The following is a 19,625-nucleotide window of genomic DNA, read 5'->3' on the forward strand; positions in this document are numbered from 1 at the left end:
CACAGCAAGCATAAAATATTGGAACAAAGAATTCAAATATTTTTTTCAGTTACAGAAAGAACGGTGGTGCTCTTGATCAATTCTTTCTTTTGGATTGCAGTGAATAGTTTGTGACATGTAGAAAACCCCCTGCTGGACACGTGTGAGATACATACACATCAGTAGTATCAGTAGAACTGTGCCTACCCATCTAGAGGCAATTGGGGAAATAGGAAAACTGACAAAGGATGAAGATTTACTCTATTTAGAAACTAAAGATTTCAGACGAATAAGATTAAACAAAATAAATTCTTACAAGGCTGTCATTTTCAAAACCCCCAGCATATTTCAATCACTTAAAAAACATTAACTACTATTAATACGGCAGAAACTGGACCCATAAACCTTCATCTTTCTGTGTATAAGTAAAATCTTTTGTGGGGCAGGAGCAATAGTACAGCAGGTAGGGTGTTTGCCTTGCACGCAGCCAACCTGGCTTCAATCTCCGGGATCCCATATGGTATCCTGAGCACTGCCAGAAGAAATTCCTGAGTACAGAGCCAGGAGTAACTCCTGAGCATTTCCAAGTGTGACCCAAACATCAATAATAATGAAAAAGAAGAAAATATTTTTTGAAGTATAGGAGGCCACCTTGGTGAAGCTCCTGAAACTCAGGGAAAGCCTCCGGGCACTTCTTGGCCAGCTACGGGTGACTCCAAGGAAGGCTGAGGGCTGAGGCTCAGACCCTTCAGTGCTCGAGTTTCTAAGGGTCATCCCAATGATGCTCCTGGAACTTCACACTGCATCTAGCATTGCTTAAAGGACCAGGAGGTATCAAGGATCAAACCTTAATCTGCCATAAGCAGGGCACATGCCTTACCAGGGCATGAGCTGCCCTCTCCCTCCAGCCCCTGGAAATAAAAGAAGAGGGCAGTCAAAAAACTTAAAGGTACTTAATACATGACTTCCAACTGTGAAATGCACAGACCTCAGATCTTTCAGGTGGCTCACATAGAGAAAATGTGAAAAGCTATTATTTCTGTATGGCATGTGATTAAAATAATTATAAAATAATAGAAATTTGTGTGTGAGTATATAAATACATATACCTACATTTACCTCTTTGTCTTTATAGCTATCTATACATGTACAATATGACATTTACTTACTTTTTTTTGTTTTAGGGGACCTTCCCAGCTGTGCTCAGGGATCACTCCTGGTATAGTTTGGGGGACAATATGGGATACCAGCGATTAGGGTCAAACAAGAAAAGTGTCTTACCTGCTATACTATCACTCCATGAAATTTTAAACAGAAGAAAAATAACTCTCCCTGTCAAATTGGCAATACCAGTAGGCTTGTTTTAAGTAAGACTGATTAATAGGAAACATCTAGAAATTTCAATAATACCTGTAGACAGCTGAAGTAAAGAGAAATTAATACATAATGGATTGTTAGACCTCAAGTAATCTACCTTTTTGATTGTCTCATAATCAAGACTCTGATGACTTCTAGAACTACATCTCCTGCTGAGATCATAATTTACCACGTTTATATAATGATATATATCATGTCAGAAAGACTCATTCCTACCAAACCTGTAATTAAAACTGCAGCTGAAATCAGAGTCAGAACCAAATGTGTTACTTTGGCAGAGAATGCTATCCATTTCCTCTGAGTGAGAACAATTCCCAAAAAAAAATAGAAGGAATGAAACTTGTTAAATAGCTCCCTCCCCATCTCAGTTAATATTATGCAGGAGTTTGGGGGTTAAATATTCTGCCCCCTTTTAAGAAAGCATCACTAATATCTTTAGGATGGGTTCTTCATAGAGCCTCAAATTTTATTTCTCTGAAAATGTCTTAGATTTCAGTGTCATGATTTAAATGAATTTTCTTTTTATAATAAAGCAACCATTCACTCAGATCTGATTTTACTCAATGTAATGTTTTTGCCTCTCTCTCTCTCTCTCTCTCTCTCTCTCTCTCTCTCTCTCTCTCTCTCTCTGTCTGTCTCTCTCTCTATGGGATCAAATCTTTTTTTTAAGCTGGGATGTTTTACGTTATTTTTATTTTTTAAATATATTTATTGAATCACCGTGAGAACAGTTACAAAGCTTTCAGGTTTAAGTCTCGGTCATACAATGATCAAACACCAATCCCTTCACCAGTGCATATTTTCCACCACCAAGAACCCCAGTAAACCCCCCATTCCACCCCTCCCCATGTCTGTGAGGCAGATGATTTCCACTTAACTCTCTACTTTGATTACATTCATTATTTCAATAAAAGATGCCCCATTATTATTTGGAATTTTCCCCCAATAATCAGACCTGCTGAAAAGGCATTGTGAAATAATTTTTTTTCTATTGCTGGTTATGAAGACCATATGATGTCACGTGGCCGCAATAGTGGCCGCAAGATTTTGGATTTCTGATATTTTGCTAAGTAAGTCTGGAAGTATTTCTGCCAAAAGTCGCATAGTTCCGAGATTGGTTTTGTGTGCCTCTGGGGCTATGGCCATGCTGGAGAGTCATTCGTGGGGGGCAACTCGTGGTTTCGGTGGGGCGGGAAGGACGTGCTGGTAATGCCCCCCATCCCATGAGGCCACAGGTGCCCTATCACCCCTGGCTCATACCTGGCTGTCCAATAAGCTCTGAGGTGGTAGCCACCATGCTGCCCGAAGTGGGGGGATAAGGTGGAAGAGACAGACACCCTTTTCATCCCGGGGGAGCATGGTGTTGTAGCTTAATGCATAGTCCATTCACGTTTCTGCCAAAAGCTTGCTGGGTTCCAAATTATGTCCGTGCCTCTGGGGTCAATGGGATCAAATCTTAAGGACAAAAATAACACCAGAAAATTCAAATGCTTTATTTTCCCAAATCGGTAGAAAGTCTCTGAACAAAATATCTGTTGTGCCAAGATGCTTCAACAGCTTTACTTGAGTTTTCATATAGGTTCTGTAGCAACTCCTTTTTCTGACATGACATAAATCATTACATAGATGTTGTCAATTACCATCTCAGCAATACTCAGATAATCAAAAAAGATAAATTATTTGAAGTCAAACGGCCTACTCTATGTTTATTACAGTAATAAATGACACACATATAATATAAACTTCTCATCCAAATTCAAGCATTTCAGAGAGAAATCCTTAATAAATTGGAATGATTGAGTCTCTAGATTGCCTCTGATTATCTCTGATGTCCTAGCCTATAAATGACAACATCACAAAAACAGAACAAACTAAAGATCAACATTTCTTTGAGAAAAGGAAGCATGTTTTCTCACATCTTTTGGTGATATTAAAAGGATGTCTGTATTTTTAGAAGTAGCTGAAGCACCTATGTATTTTCCTATGCTCATTAAGAGAAAGCAGAAAGAGCTTGACAAGTTATTACAGTTTGTTAATTGGAGAATTCTGTATATTTTATAACCAGAGACACACTTGTTCTGGAATTATTGGGTCCTCGGCTTGTACCTTTTGGCTTCCTACCCGATAAACATATTTTAGAGTTCTGAAGACCTTGCAGAGCCCTGTGAATCTGACTCCTCTAGCCACGCATGGTGCACTGTGTTATACAGATTGCTCAGTAAGAGAAAGGTGAAATAGGCCATCTTTCCAGCTGCCGTAATAGAATCCTTTAATCGCACTCCTTGTGTAAGTTCCTGCTTCCTTTGTACATTACGGGGATTTGGAAAACTGCTCTTTGAGTTGGCTCGGGAATTCAAGAGCAGACTTCTTGGCATTAAAACCCCATTAAGCATCCAAAGCTAATGGAGGGAGTAATACTGCCCAAAGGCAGATCTCACTCGAATCTAGAAACCCAGCAGTGGATATTTTTATTGCTACAGAATGATGTACCAACTGTGAATCGGGTGAAATATGGTCAGCAGACCGAATGTCATACTATCATTGGACTTGGATGCAGTCTTTCTCTCCACAGTAGAGCTCAGATGAAAAGATTAACTCTGGTTCCTAGGACACTGTCTCATCCCTTGGAGTACTGGCTCCAGCTTCTTATTTTCACAGTTAAGCACACTGACAGAGAAATAGCCTCCTGGTGCCTTGTGAAAGCAGACGGAACAATATTTCATGTGAACTCAGTTGATATTTCTCAAGACAGCTGTTTGGGGAAAATGACATGGAAACTGATAAAAGCATGTCAGCTTTTTGTAATGTCAGAAAAAAAAAATCCCTTTGAGGTAAACCAAGTTCGGTTCTTACAGGACTGATCGTAAAACCCAAAGTGACATTGGGGAAAGGACTATTCTAACCAAGTCACAAGTCTTTAACTTTGTGGTTGCAAATTTCTTACAGATTAGAAGGATAACTTGAAGGTCAGGGGAACAAAAGGTTTTGTCTATATGATGCGATAAAAATCAATTGAAAGGGATTAGGGAGATTAGGACACCTGCCTAGCATGCTTGGGACCCCAAGATCAGTCCCACTCACCACATGGCTCCCCTGAGCAATGATAGGACCTAGTGGTCCCCAAGATGGACTGGACCAAGCAACTATATATCCAGCCTGCACTGCCAGGATAAGTGTTGCCAGATTCTGTGGCCCCCGGAATACCGCTAGAGAGGCTCAATATATATATATATATATATATATATATATATATATATATATATATATGTTGACCTCAAAGGGATTTTTTTTCTGACATTACAAAAAGCTGACATATATATATATATATTTTTTTTTAATTTATGTGGGCTGGAGCAACAGCCCAATGGGTAGGGCATTTGTCTTGCATGAAGCCAACCAGGCTGACCCAGGTTCGATTCCTCCGCCCCTCTCAGAGATCCCAGCAAGCTACTGAGAGTATCTTGCCCACATGGCAAAGCCTGGCAAGCTACCCATGATGTATTCGATATGCCATACACAGTAACAGTAAGTCTCACAGTGGAGATGTTACTGGGCCAGCTCGAGCAAATCGATGAACAACGGGAGGACATTGACAGTGCTTTAACTTGTGTATTTTAGATCTTTTTTTGTATTCTTCTTTTTTTTTTTTTTTGCAAGAGGCAGTGAGTTGAGCTCCAGGCATATCTCTGGACATTCAAGGACCCCTCTTGTGTTTCTAGAAAAACTGGGCTGGTGGCTCAAAGCAAAGGGCCCAAGGAAGGCGTGCTGCTGCTCAGGCCCTCCATTGGAGCATTACCTCAGACACCCCCCCCTCCCCACTGTGCACAGCAGGGGAGGGCGCAAAACCACACCCAGCAATGCATGGGGACCTCCCTAGCTCCACCTAGTGATGCTCAGGGGACCTTGCGGGATAGAGCCACTGGGATAGGCCACCTGCAGGCCACGCTCCAAGCCTCTATGTCGCTCTGCCAGCTCTGCTCGAGTTCATCTTTCTTGCTGATGCCAACTGTTCGACAACATGAGCATCGATTAATTGCTAGCTGAATGTGTTCACTGCTTGATTTAAAAATGTCGTGAGCCTTTTTAATTCACTCTTTAGAAGAGTACTTGAGGGGCCAGAGCTATAGTACTTGCCTGGCACGTGTCCAGTCCAGGTTCTGTCTTTGGCACCTTATATGGTTCTCTGAGCTGCACCAACAATGATCCCTGAGCACAGAGCCAGAAAATAAGCCCTGAACACTGCCAGGTGTGGCCCCAAAACTAGGGAAAAAAACTCACTAAATTAAAAGAGAGTGTTTAAAAAGTGTTATTATTATTATTATTATGGATTGGCTTTTTATTGGACTGAAGTGATAGCACAGTGGGTAGGACATTGGCCTTGCATGGGGCCGACCCAGGTTCAATTCCTCAGTCCCTCTTAGAGAGCCCGGCAAGCTACCGAGAGTATCCCACCCACACAGCAAGCTCCCTGTGGTGTATTCGATATGCCAAAAACAGTAACAACAGGTATGACAATGGAAGCATTACTGGTGCCCGCTCGAGCAAATCAATGAGCAACGGAGGACAGTGCTACACGCTTTTTTATTACTGTTCATTTATTTCATCAAAAATCAGTAAAACTTTATTATAAATGTGACATGGATCCAGGTAGTTTTGGGAGGTGAATATGGATAGATTTGTCCGCTCCTCTGAGGCAGGCAGTTGGAATAGAGAAGGGAAGAAGGGGATACTACTACAAAGAGAGTTGGGATTGAAAAAAAACTGTATTATTTTGTATTTTAATAATATGATGGGGCCATGCAATGTTTTCAAGATATAACCAAACCATCATTCATGTGACTCAATCTCTTCAATCCATTCTTTGAAAGCAGAAATGTGATTAAACATATCACTTAGAAGCAAGAGAAAGCTGACTCCGTTGCCCTGCCTTCATAGGTGGGGGCTCTTTGTTTGGCTTCTTCCAGCCCCGTCGGCAGCACTGTCTCGTTTGGGTTGACTCTGGCTTGAACTTTCTCCCCAGGGCTCCCCCCAGCTCACATTCTTCTTCCCAAGATGGAATGATTGCCCTCCCACAAACCTCTGAGCCTAATATCATCCTCCAATGAAGACATTTATCCATGATTTCCATATCTATTGAGTTTCACTAACATGCAAGCCCATGTGTGCGCACACACATATACATGCACACACAAGTATACACAAATAAGTGCATGCACACACATACACACACACCAAATTAGAGCAGGTTCATTGTCCACTGTCCACTGTCCACTGTCCTCCCATTTTTCATCAATGTGCTCGAGAGGGCCCAGTAACTTCTCCATTGTAAGACTTTGTTGTTACTGTGTTTGACATATCGAATATGTCACGGGGAGCTTGCCAGGCTTTGCCATGTGGGCAAGATACTCTCGGTAGCTTGCCGGGCTCGCTGAGAGGGGAGGAGGAATCGAACTCAGGTCAGCCATGTTGGCTGCGTGCAAGGCAAATGCCCTACCCACTGTGCTATCCCTCCAGCCCAGAGCAGTTTCATTATTAGCAATAAATATCTACTCCAACTCCTCTTTAGACTTTGTTCTCCGAGCAGTCTTTTTGTCTTCTGTCAACCTCTCTCTCTGTCTCTCTCTGTCTCTCTGTCTCTGTCTCTCTGTCTCTGTCTCTGTCTCTCTCTCTCTCTCTCTCTCTCTCATCCATTCTCCGCTGAGCACTGGGGATATTTAACACACGTGTGCTGTTTCATGTACTCCCTCAAGTACCCCTGATTGTGATTTCACTTGACTGTCAACCATCTCCAAACAGACATCACTGCTGCCCTCTTGTTTCTCTGCCCTTCCTGGTACAAAGGACTCCCTAGTTGCTGCTGATGTTCTGTGATGATTCGATGTAGCTGGTTACCTATTTACAGTGCATTCTTCACCAAACATGCCTTAGGCCACCATAAAAATAAATTAAAACTCCCTTTCGTTCCATGTTCTGGTACTTATTTAGCAGTGATGCCAACTTCTTTGCTATAACCTTTGACTCATTTTTCTGTGCCCACTCTTACTCCTTTATCCATCCTGTTTGGGGTAATATCCTTAATATAACAAGGAGAACATAAAAATCACAGCTACTGTAGAGTTATGAGACATGAATGTTCTCATCGAAAACAGGGAGGAGAGATTGCTAAACTGGAGTAGCTGAGCAATTATTAATAATTATTGCACTAAATTTAGAAATACATCATTGGCTGTTTAATGACTGCCGGGATAGTCTCAAACTATAAAAGATAAGCTACTTGAAAATTAGTGCAATGGATTAGATTTGTGTATTACTTTCTCAATAAATATAAAAGTCTAATCAATATTTTATGGGGAAAGCGAGGCTTTGCATACACAAATGCAAGTGTAAATACTGTGCTTCTCAACGACTTCTGCAAGCCCTAGAATATCACTCCTTGTACATGACTCTGCTCTAGTATGACTCACCCTCAGCAGACGCATTCCTTAGAATTTCTGCTGACACAAGGCAGTATCCTAATAAATAACTCCTAGCTGAGGAATGTAATGGGAATTATAGACTATACAAGTTTTTTTTTTAACCTTCATTAATAATCTCTCAAAAACAGCTTGAACTTCAGAAAAGTTGAATATTATCGCCACTAAGCTAGAGAACAAAGAACTGACTTGTAAGAAGGTTAAATAGCTCATAGGTAATATCCAGTTCTATGTTCTGTTCAATTAGGAGATGGAGACTGGGACTGGGCCTTTGCATGTTGCTTGTGCTCACCCCATCCATCACAGCAGCTCCCTGACAGGTGGTTTATTTCTTCTGGACAGTAGGTCAGTTTTCTAAGGCTCCAGAAGAAAGACTTGAGAAAATGTAAAGTCGAGAAGCCAAGGTGTGTCCGTGAGTTGCTGCAGCATAAGGCAAGCATCATGGGGAAAGTTGAGCAAGTTGAGCAGGTCCCCAGAGGAGGGAAGCTGTTCCCTTCTACTCTGACCTGGTTTGTAAAAAATACAGACAAAGAGGTCAGTCCGATGTATGTCACAACCGTGCAGGCATGCCTGTAGTCTAGACTGTTTTCCAGGCGACCCAGTAAAACCACAGAGAAATTGGGTCACCTGACAAATTGAGCTGGGCAAAAAGTAATAACTCATAAAGCCTCTGTTTTACAGGAACGGGGACAGCAGGGGACAATGGCTGAAACTCACTAAGACTCTACCCAACAGCCCCACCGCTGCTGTGTTCTGGCTTTCCTGTTGCCCTGCAAAACAGCCAGAAGAATCTAAGAACTGTTACAAGTCTCATTTGTTCATTGATTTGCTTGACCAGGCACCAGTAACATCACCATTGTGAGACTTGTTGTTACTGTGTTTGGCGTACCAAATACGACACATGGAGCTTGCCAGGCTCTGCCATGTGGGTGGGACACTCTCGGTAGCTTGTCAGACTCTTCAAGATGGAGAGAGGAATCGAACCCGGGTCAGCCTTGTGCAAGGTTTGATATTGAGGTCTTTAATCCACTTTGATCTGACTTTTGTGGCCGGCACTAGACAGAGCTCAGAGTTCATTGCTTTTTTTTTTTTTCTGCAGTTAGCTATCTAGTTTTCCCAGCACCACTTGTTGAAGAGGTTTTCCTTGTTCCACTTCACATTTCTTGCTTCTTTGTCAAAGATTAAGTGGTCATATATTCGGGAGTCTGTGACAGAATATTCAACTCTGTTTCATTGATCTGCGGGTCTGTTTCTAGCCCAATACCATGCTGTTTTAATTACTACTGCTTTGTAGTACAGTTTAAAGTTGGGAAAGGTGATGCCACCCATCTTCTTTTCCCCAAGGATCGCTTTAGCTATTCGTGGGGTTTATTGTTCCATATCAATTTCAGGAGTATTTTTGTATATTTCTTTGAAAAATGTCATGGGCATCCTGATAGGGACTGCATTAAATTTGTATAGTGCTTTGGGCAGTATTGCCATTTTAATGATAGTTAATCCTCCCTATCCATGAGCAGGGGATGTGTCTCCATTTCTTAGTGTCCTCTTTTATTTCTTGAGATATTGTTTTGTAATTTTTCTTGTATAGATCCTTCACCTCTTTGGTTAAGCTGACTCCAAGGTATTTGATTTTCTGAGGTACTATTGTGAACAGGATTTTTTTAATGTCTCTTTCTTCTATTTTGTTATTTGTATATAAAAAAGCCATGGACTTTGGGGGGTTGATTTTGTAGCCTGCCGCTTTCCTATACAGAGCTATTGTTTCTAGGAGATTTTCTGTAGAGTCTTTAGGGTTTTCTAAGTATAGTATTATATCGTCTGCAAATACTGATAGCTTGACTTCCTTTCCTATCTGTATGCCCTTGATATCTTTTTCTTGCTTAACAGCTATGGCCAGGATTTCCAGTACTATATTGATGAAAGCAGGTAACCTTGTCTTGTGCCCGATCTTAGAGGGAAGACTTTTAGTTTATGCCCATTGAGAATGATGCTTGCCATGGGCTTGTGGTAGATGGCTTTGACTATATTGAGGAAAGTTCCTTCGATGCCCATTTTCCTGAGAGTTTTCATCATAAATAGGTGCTGGATTGTGTCAAATGCTTCCTCTGTGTCTATTGATATCATCATTTTTTATTATTTAAATTGGTTTTTATTATTTCTTTTATTGATATGATGAATTATGTTGATTGACTTGCGAAAGTTAAGCCATCCTTCCATTCCTAGGATGAATCCTACTTGGTCATGATGTATGATCTCATACCATAAATTCTTAGAGAACATCAAAGTTCCACTATGCTTATTGATGCATTTTAAGTTTTAAAAATATTTGACTTTTGGGCCTGGAGCAATAGCACAGCAGATCAGTCGTTTGCCTTGCACGTGGACAACCCAGGTTTGTTTTGCAGCATCCCATATGGTCCCCTGAGCACCGCCAGGAGTAATTCCTGAGTGCAGAGCCAGGAATAACCTCATCACCAGGTGTAACCCAAACAGCAAATAAATAAATAAATAAGTATTTTTATTATAGTTTAGTTAACATGATTTCAAGAGTGTAAACATTTATAGTGTTTTTGTTTGTTTATGGCTTTGAGGGGGACCCTTACTGGCAGTGTTCAGAGCTTATTTCTGACTATTTGCTCAGGAATCACTCTTGACAGGCTTAGGGGGCCATATGTGGTGCTGGAGATCAAACCCAGGTCAATTACATGCAAGGCAATAGCCCTACCCATAGTACTAATACTCCAACCCCGACATTTAATAGTTTTGATGCACAATGTTACTGCACCCGTCCCCCACCATTAAAGTGTCCAAGATCCTCCACCTGTCTTCCTGTGTCACTTGTAGTATAGCTCTTTGTTTTTCCCATTCAAACCTTAACTGCTTGGTCATATGAGTTTTGAAATCCAAGATCAATAACTTGACGTTGCTTTTATCTCTCGATAGAACACTAGTGAATGGTATCATTGATATTTGTCTTTTCACCACTTTAATCCAACATTGGTCAGGAACTTATTGTTTGTAGTGGCTATTGAAACATGCCCATCTTTTCAAAGGATTAATTTACTGTGTCACTAATTGAATAAACCAAATAAGGTCTTGGACATGTTTTCTAACAATTCTCGTTTAATTTCTATAACAAGAATGATTGATTTTTTAATACAGGAAATTTTCAGTAAGTTTGAGAAACATTGTAATCTATTTTTTCCTTTGTCTTTCAGTCATCTATAAACTTAGTTTTAAAAATAGGATTTTTTGTTATCTACCTTACATTATAATAAACCAATAGTTTATTTTAAGAATTGTTTGTGATAGTCATTTGCTTTAATCTAGGTTTTGAAATGTATCAAAATGTAATTTACCTTGATTTTTGAGTTATTTGGTGTCATTTACAAATGTATCTAAAAATGTATCTTCCAAGAAAACTACCTCAGTCGCTCACCCTTCCCCTGCTCATATAGTAAATAGTTATTTCTAGTGCAAAAAACAATTGATTTCAAAATCAATTAGAAGACAGTGTCTTGATTGCTCTAGAAGAGTGCTTGATTTAGGGTGCAGGTGGCAGAGTGGTATTTGATGAAGCCCATACGTAAGCAGAAACGAGTAATTGGTCCTTAATTAACATCAATGATAAGATGAAGTTGCAAACCTATTTTGTTAGAGCCTCGAATACATGTATTTTTATGAACTCTGGTGCTGTTTGTCTGTAATTCAAGTACTCTTGCATAAAGCTTTATGCCATTTAATTTCCAATGATTAGATGAGTGCCATTTGCTTCCTCTTTTATATGAAATACCATTTCTTCTGATACTTTGAGACTAGGCACTAATTTTATTTTCAAATCACAAGTAGTGCTTTGGTCATTTCAACATCATGTCTTCAGCATTTGAACTTTATGAATGCAGTCTAAATTTTGTGCCTTGTCTCAAAGGAAAATGGAATGCCTTTGGGTCCAAGTTCAAGATACTCTCTTCACACGTTCTGAGATACTGGTTAGTAACTTCAGCAGGGCTCATATATCAGTCTCATAGAAAGTAGTGCAATAGTTACCATTGGATAATATGCAGTATGTTAAAAAAGTAATACCCAAAACTTTTAAACATATTATTGACAAAAAAATTTCTGACTTCCTTATTAGATTTTTATTTATTTATAGACAAAAGAGGTCTTCTGAGCTACTGAGTACCTCTGAGAAACAAGAACTTTGATCTCCAGTAATCAATGAAAATATTGTCTAAAAAGTAAAATATTTCAGGGGCTGGAGTAATAGCACAGCGGGTAGGGCATTTGCCTTGCATTCAGCTGACCCGGCTTCGATTCCCAGCATCTCACATGGTCCCCTGAGCACCGCCAGGGGTGATTCCTGAGTGCAGATCCAGGAGCAACCCCTGTGCATCGCCAGGTGTGAGCCAAAAATAAAAAAAGTAAAATATTTCACCATAATATAAAAGAAAATGCCTCAAATTTATATGACAATAAAACAGAAGATACTTGTCTGTACCTAGCATATATAGATTATTTCAGTATAAGAAAGCTCTTGACTAAAAAGCTATTTTGAAAAAGATGATTTTCCCCATGATGTCAGAGGTCAAAATTACCAGTCATGTTTTCCAAGATTGAGTTCATGAACTATTAACTTTTGTCGCATTGTCAGGCACACACCCCTTCCTCATTCTGTGATGACATTATTTTGGCTCCAGTTCTATTGCATAGGACCGCTACCTCACCCTGAGTAGCTTGGGGTTATTTTTCAGAGTAGGGAGTCTCTCTCCCTACTCTTCTGTTGTTTGACTTCCAGCGGGAGCAGTTTCTCTCCTCCAAGGCTGCAGGTAGAAACAACAGGGGATTAAATTTCATCATCAGATTTTCCCAGACTCCAAGAGATTCCAAAGTTCTGTTGATTCTTTGTTACTTGAAGCATTGATATTGAAGAGTGAATGGAAAGGGGAGATACTCAGCCCTGCTTATAGCAGCATTTGTGCAATAACTCCACCCTGGAGTCAACTCGGGGGTCTGATGATAGATGAGCAAATAATGAGAATGTGGCATAGATACACAACGAAATTCTATGCAGTCACGAGGAATGATGAAATGCAGATTGCTGCAGCTTGGATGAAACTGAAGGATATTGAATTGAGGAAAGTAAGTCAGAAGTAGGACAATTGCCAAATGATGCCACTTATCTGTGCTATATAGAATAACGTGGCAGAAGACAGAGGTGCCAAAGTGAGAAAAAACGTTTCGCAGATTACAGCAATGAAAATGTCAAGGAAGGAGAGAATGGAGGGGGCAGTTAGGAGAGATGGACATGGGCTCAGAGGGAGAATGACCAGTCGCATTGTACACATTGATATATAGAGAGCCCAGCAAGCTACCGAGAGTTTCTCGCCTGCATGGCAAACCCTGGCAAGCTACCCCGTGACATATTCGATATGCCAAACACAGTAACAACAAGTCTCACAATGGAGACGTTACTGGGCCTGCTCGAACAAATTGATGAACAACGGGAGGACAGTGACATGTATACATACATATAGGCATATATGTATATATGCATGTATGTGTGCATGTGTGTGCTCTGTTATATATGTTCATATATATATATATATAATTTGTGGTAGATGAATGGGCATATCTCACAGAGCATCAATACTAAACCATGGGACCCAAACTTCAATAATCTTTAAAAAATTTATCTGTTGAAGAGACAGGCTGATTGGGAGGAAGGCAATTTTGGGATATTGGTGGAAAGACAGTGGTGGAGGGATTGGTACTGGAAAATTGTATGTCTGAAAACCTAGCATGGACACAGTTGTAAATCATCGTGCCTAAATACCAACTTTTGTTCATAAAAATATTGAAGAGCGAGGCATTGGTGACTGATTCAGGTGATTGTACAGTTCTCCAGACTCACAGCCACTGTCCCAAGACAAAATCAGAAACTGTGTGAGCAGTAGGATATAGACATCATTCCTTGCTACCAAGGCTAATTCTGCTCATTAAAGAATATCAGTGTCCTCATCTATTCCTAAGAAGACCAAGGAGTGATGAGAGGATTTTTTCTTTCTGACTCCTTTCATAGTTCAGTTTCCTTTAAAAGATTGGAGTTTTCGGCACTGGAGAGACAGCTCTGTGATTCATGCTTCACGTTCACGGTGCATGTGCTCGAGTCCCAACACCCTTGTCCTCTAAGTAATGTCAGGAATGCCAGGTGTGAACAGAGAAATAAAGACGGGGGGGGGGGGGGAAGCTATATTTCTAAAGTTGCATCCAGGAAAGAGAATTTTTGTATTCAAGAGCAACTCTAACATGCAGATCTGACATGGGCTCAATGCTTCGATATTAGTTGCCAAGCAACCAAGAGCCATCAATGACACTTAGTTTTTGCAAATCTTTTCATTAAGGGCCATGAACCAAAACTCTCCTCTGACACTCAGACAGAAATGCCTCATTGCATTTCGATTTGTGTTGCTGTCCTATTTGTTTGCGAGAGCAACAGCAGATACACCATTCCAGGAGTAGGATGTGTGCTAATTCAGAGAACCAGGTCTTAGAGTTGGAAATAAAATTTTAATTAACAAAATAATTACTGACAGGTTGAAATGAGCAACAAAAATGCACTTCTTTCTGCTTACATGTACATATCAGACCCAAAATTATCTTAATTCTGAATAAGAATTTGATTTAACCAGGAGGTAAAAAGGTAAAGGTAAAGGCCCTCCCGTTGATCGTCGATTTGCTCGAGCGGGCCCAGTAACGTCTCCATTGGAGACTTTGTTGTTACTGTGTCTGGCATATCGAATACTCTCGGTAGCTTGCCGGGCTCTCCGAGAGGGGCGGAGGAATCGAACTCGGGTCGGCCATGTTGGCCGCTTGTAAGGCGAACGCCCTACCCGCTGTGCTATCGCTCCAGCCCTGTTTAACCAGGAGAGTGAATAAAATTTAGAGTGATAATTATGAACTTTTTGAAGCTTTCAGATTTTGGGGGGGCTTTTAGTCCTAATTTTTTAATTAATTATTTTTTATTGCGTCATAGTGAGATGCAGAGTTACAAAGTTGATCGTGATTATATTTCATTCCTATAATGTTCCAACAGCCATCCCTTCACCAGTGTCAGTTTTGAAGTTATATAACTCTTATGATAATGATAGTTTATTATATTATAAATTGTGGCACAGGACCCTCTGACTGCCCACCTACGAAATGGTGAGACTTCTTCATCAAAACCCTGAACGAACAGTTCGAGGCTCTTCGTGTTCCTAGAGTGAGCAGATGTTATTGGGATACGCTAGCACACGACAGGGATGAATAGAGACGTTACTGGCACCCACTCGAGCAACGGGATGACAAGTGATACAAGTGAATGAGTCATGACAGATTTTCTTCCAGGATAGAAGAGTGTTCTGGCAAGCTGAATAATGACTTTCGGCTGAATTGAAGCATTACTCTGTCCTTTTGCTGTTCCGGCCAAAGAAAGTTAAAGTTTTCTTGATTTTTGATGGAGAGAAACATAGAACTCAATCTGGAGAGAGACGATTCAAAAAGGGACCATTCAAAACAGTTGCAGCAGGCAAGGGAAAGAGGCCAGAAATCATGTGGTGGGAAGTAAACCTAGTTTAAGACTACTCAGATGCTTTCTGTACAGCCCTATAAGACCCCAGATGCTTGGTGTGACTGTCTTTTGAAGTTAGTATGCAGATAGGTCAAGGGTTGAGATTGTATTGTGTTACTGTTGTTAGAGACAAGGAAGGGCTGTGTGCAGAAATCCTGAAGCCATGGGGCTGGAACGATAGCACAGCAGGGAGGGCATTTGTCTTGCACATGGCGGAACCGGGTTCGTTCCCCTGCATCCCATAAGGTCCCTCGAGCCCCTCCAGGAGTGATTCCGGTGATTCCTGAGTGCAGAGCCAGGAGTCAGCCCTGAGCATTGGCGGGTTTGTCCCCTGCCCCCTCAAAAAAATCACAATGGAGAAAGTTTGCAGAGTGGAGCAGCTGTGACCAGAACATGTGTCCTGGGGGATGAGGAGTTGCTGGCTCAAAGCTCTTTCACAAAGACCTGTCATGGAGCACGGTTGACGGAGAACCTCCAGTTAGAAGCTGACCGGGGATCTCTCACCTACTAATGATGGAGCCTTGAATTCCCCCTGGACTCTTCCAGTAACAACCTTTTCCTGAAACTGCCCTGAACTCTCTAGGAACTCTGCTCTGGGGCTTTCTGGACAACTCATCTTTCTTTTGTTCTCCTCAAGAGATGGTTCTGCTTGATTTTCCCCATCCATCTTTTTATCTTTACAGGGAAGCCTACAGCATACTTGTTTCTATGCCTAAATGTGGTCGTATTTAACGAACATTGTGTTTGCAATACTCTAGCCTCAAAGTTAGATTTTCTGCTCTACAAATCTTTTGATTTTATTATCAAATCCTTTCCTTGGGAAAGCGTCAGTTTATTTTAAAGAAGATTGTATGTGTAGTTTATTTGAAGAAAGAATATATGTCTTTCCACACAGAGAAAGTAAACTTAAAAGGCCTAGCTTATTTGAAATATGGATAGACATAGATGCTCTGACCCAATAACATATCAGCTTTAACATGAAGAACAGCAAAAAAGTCAGTGAACAAATTTAGTGTTCATTAACTTCATGGCTTGCCTTTTTCTATTTAATAACAATATATCTTTTTAGTTCTTTTTTCAAGAACAATAACAATTATTTTTGTGCATTGTGATTGGTCATGTTTTAGGAGTACTATTCTCCTGCCATGTGGTAAAGAAAACAAGTCACTATTTATATTTACAAATAAAGCCATCATTTTGCCTTACTCTCAAACTTGTCAACTTTCACATTCTTCTCTCAAATGAGCCAACCGGGCAAGTTTTACACAATACACAGGTATTTATTTATATATACATACATAGTAATTTTTCATTTTCAATTGTTACTCCTACTGTAAATAAAAGAATTAGCTTATGTGAATGTAAGGTATGTTCATATTGTTTTGTTTTTGATTTTCTCTCTTCAGGAATGTTCATTGAGACACCATGATTTATAAAGATGTTCATAATAGAATCGTTTCAGGTGTCCAATATTTTCATAATGATTGTACCATCAGTGTCCCCTTCTCTTCACCAATATCCCCCACAATACCCACTTTAGCAGGCATAGAACAAACTTATTTCATATTACTTCGTCCAATAAAACTTAAAGAAATGATAGTAGAGTTATCAGAAAGTAAATCAGCAAAGGTCAATTTGTCATGATTGATTGCTGTATGTTTAACCTTTCTTAACCTAAAGGACAACCATATGTACCATAAGTGAGCTCGGTCCTCAGTGCTCCAAGATGAGAAGTTTCTCTCATCCTTTAAAGAAGACTTTTAATACTTCTTGCAAAACTGGTTTCAAGGCTACAATTCCCTGAGTTGTTGCATGTCCTAACACTTTGTATAGTTCCTTCAGATCTGAAAGACACTCTAACTGGATAGAGTGTTCTTATTTATTTCACTAGTATATTTATTTTTGTAGTATATCCTTCTATATCCTTCTGGTATGTAAAGTCTCATTTGTTAGATGTTGTACATCTACTGGACTTTCCTTTGTATATAAGTTCCTATTTTGACCTCAGTGCATTCAATATTCTGCCTTTATCTTTGGTTAATATCATTTTGAGTATAATGTGTCTGGAATTTTTCCTAATTGGGTCTATATTAACTAAGACTCTTCAGGCCTATTGGATCTTTTTGTCTGTAATCTTCAACCCTGGTAAATTCTTATTGATGATTTCTTTAACTAACATTTCTTCATCACACTTGCCTTCCTATTATTCAGGGGCTCTGATGATTCTTATACTGTTCCACTTGAAGAGTACAAGAATATAACAAGCTCAGAGTTCTCTGGCAAGCTGTTCATTTGTTCTCGGGATATTTCCACCTTCTGCTCTTTCCTAGTGGCTTCCTCTTTCTCATCTTGGGGCACCTGGATCCTTTCCTCAGCTTCCGTTATTCTGCTATTCAGAGCTTCTATTGACTTTTTTGACATCAACTACCATGTTCTTCATTTCTGACAAAAAAATTGTTTTGTCTTTCCATTTCCACTTCTGTACTGTCTTTTGCTTTGCTTTCAAACTGTGCTATTGTTTCTTTGAACTCATTGAATATCCTCATCACAGTATCACTAAAGACCCTGTCTGCAGATTGACCCGTGTTTATGTATCCCGTGGTATTGCTTCTGCTCATTGAGCTTGTTGAGTTTCTACAGGTTTCCCCCATTGGTTTCCTAGTGTTTATGTCATGCGAGGGCTGAGTCTTTGTAGTTATCACCACTAGAAAGTGCTGAGAGAGGAAGCTGGAGGTTGCTCTGTCTTCTCTACTCATCCTCACAGAATGGTAGGAAGAACCACTGTAAACACTATTGAATTTGTTGAATAGATATGCCTTGTGGTGTGGGCCTTTAATAAGGTTCCTGCCTTCCACCCCACCCCTTGGGGGGCGGGTAGGATCACTGCCGGTCAGTGGAACAGGAAGCAGGTCAGTTTTATCTTTTTCAATATTAATACTAACACCACAGCGATAGCAGCTGTGGAGCGATAGCACAGTGGTAGGGCGTTCGCCTTACAAGCGGCCAACATGGCCGACCCGAGTTCGATTCCTCCGCCCCTCTCGGAGAGCCCGGCAAGCTACTGAGAGTATTCGATATGCCAGACACAGTAACAACAAAGTCTCCAATGGAGATGTTACTGGGCCCGCTCGAGCAAATCGACGATCAACGGGAGGGCCTTTACCTTTACCTTTTACCAATACTAACACCAACGCCTCAATTCCATTATGCTATAAGTTCTCTAAGTTTATAATATAGTCAATTTTTGGTAAAATTACAACTTTTCATTGCTATTTTTTTTTGGTCAGGACGGGCAGGGGGCATACCTGGCTCTACTCAGGGCTCACTCCAGGCTCTGCATTCAGGGCTCATTTTTGGCAGACTCAGAGGGACCTTATGGGGTTCCAGGCATAGAAGCCAGGTCAGGAACATTCAAGGCAAGTACCCTACTATACTCTCTCTGACCCCCAAACAACTTTTCATCCAGCAAAGACTGAATAACTGTAGGCCAATGTTAATAAAGGATCACTAATTTTTTAAGTATTTTTTCTATATATTTTTTTTATTTTATTTTTTGAACCACTATGAGATACACAGTTCCAAAGCTGATCTTGGTCAGGTTTCGGTCATACTAGAGGATCATTGATTTAGATGAGGCCCAAGGTCACTAAGCTGTAAGTCAAGGGGAAGGGGGACATCACTTATAGAGGATTCTTCTCTGGAATACATGGCAGGTAGCAGATCCTTCAGTGCTTCTTTTCAATTGTCACTCTACCTTGTGATGGATTATGGTTTCCCTTGAACAGACACTCAGTTTCTCAAAGGCAGTGGCTTCATCACACTTTAATTTTGCCCCAAGATCATATAAAGCTGAACACATAACAGGAAACTCTTCTTTTCTGGATGAATAAGCAAATAAATATGTTAGGAAGAATGTATTCTAAACCACCTTGAAGAAGATCATTTGCCAAAGTTGTTGAAGTCATTAAATTGCATACCCTGGCAATATATTCAATCATCAAACTGGTTCAATCTAGATAATAATCATATATATATATACATATATATACACACAAAAAAATACCAACAGCTATGTCGCTCCCAAAATATTAACAGTGAGATTGACTTTTTAAAAAGAAACACTATAAAAACGCAATAGATTTGTTTGGTATTTGCCTCTGTGGAAAAACAATCTCTGGTTTGCTGTC

This window comes from Sorex fumeus, unplaced genomic scaffold (genome assembly GCF_029834395.1).
Source record: "Sorex fumeus unplaced genomic scaffold, SorFum_2.1 ptg000092l, whole genome shotgun sequence".
NCBI classification, from domain to species: Eukaryota; Metazoa; Chordata; class Mammalia; order Eulipotyphla; family Soricidae; genus Sorex; species Sorex fumeus.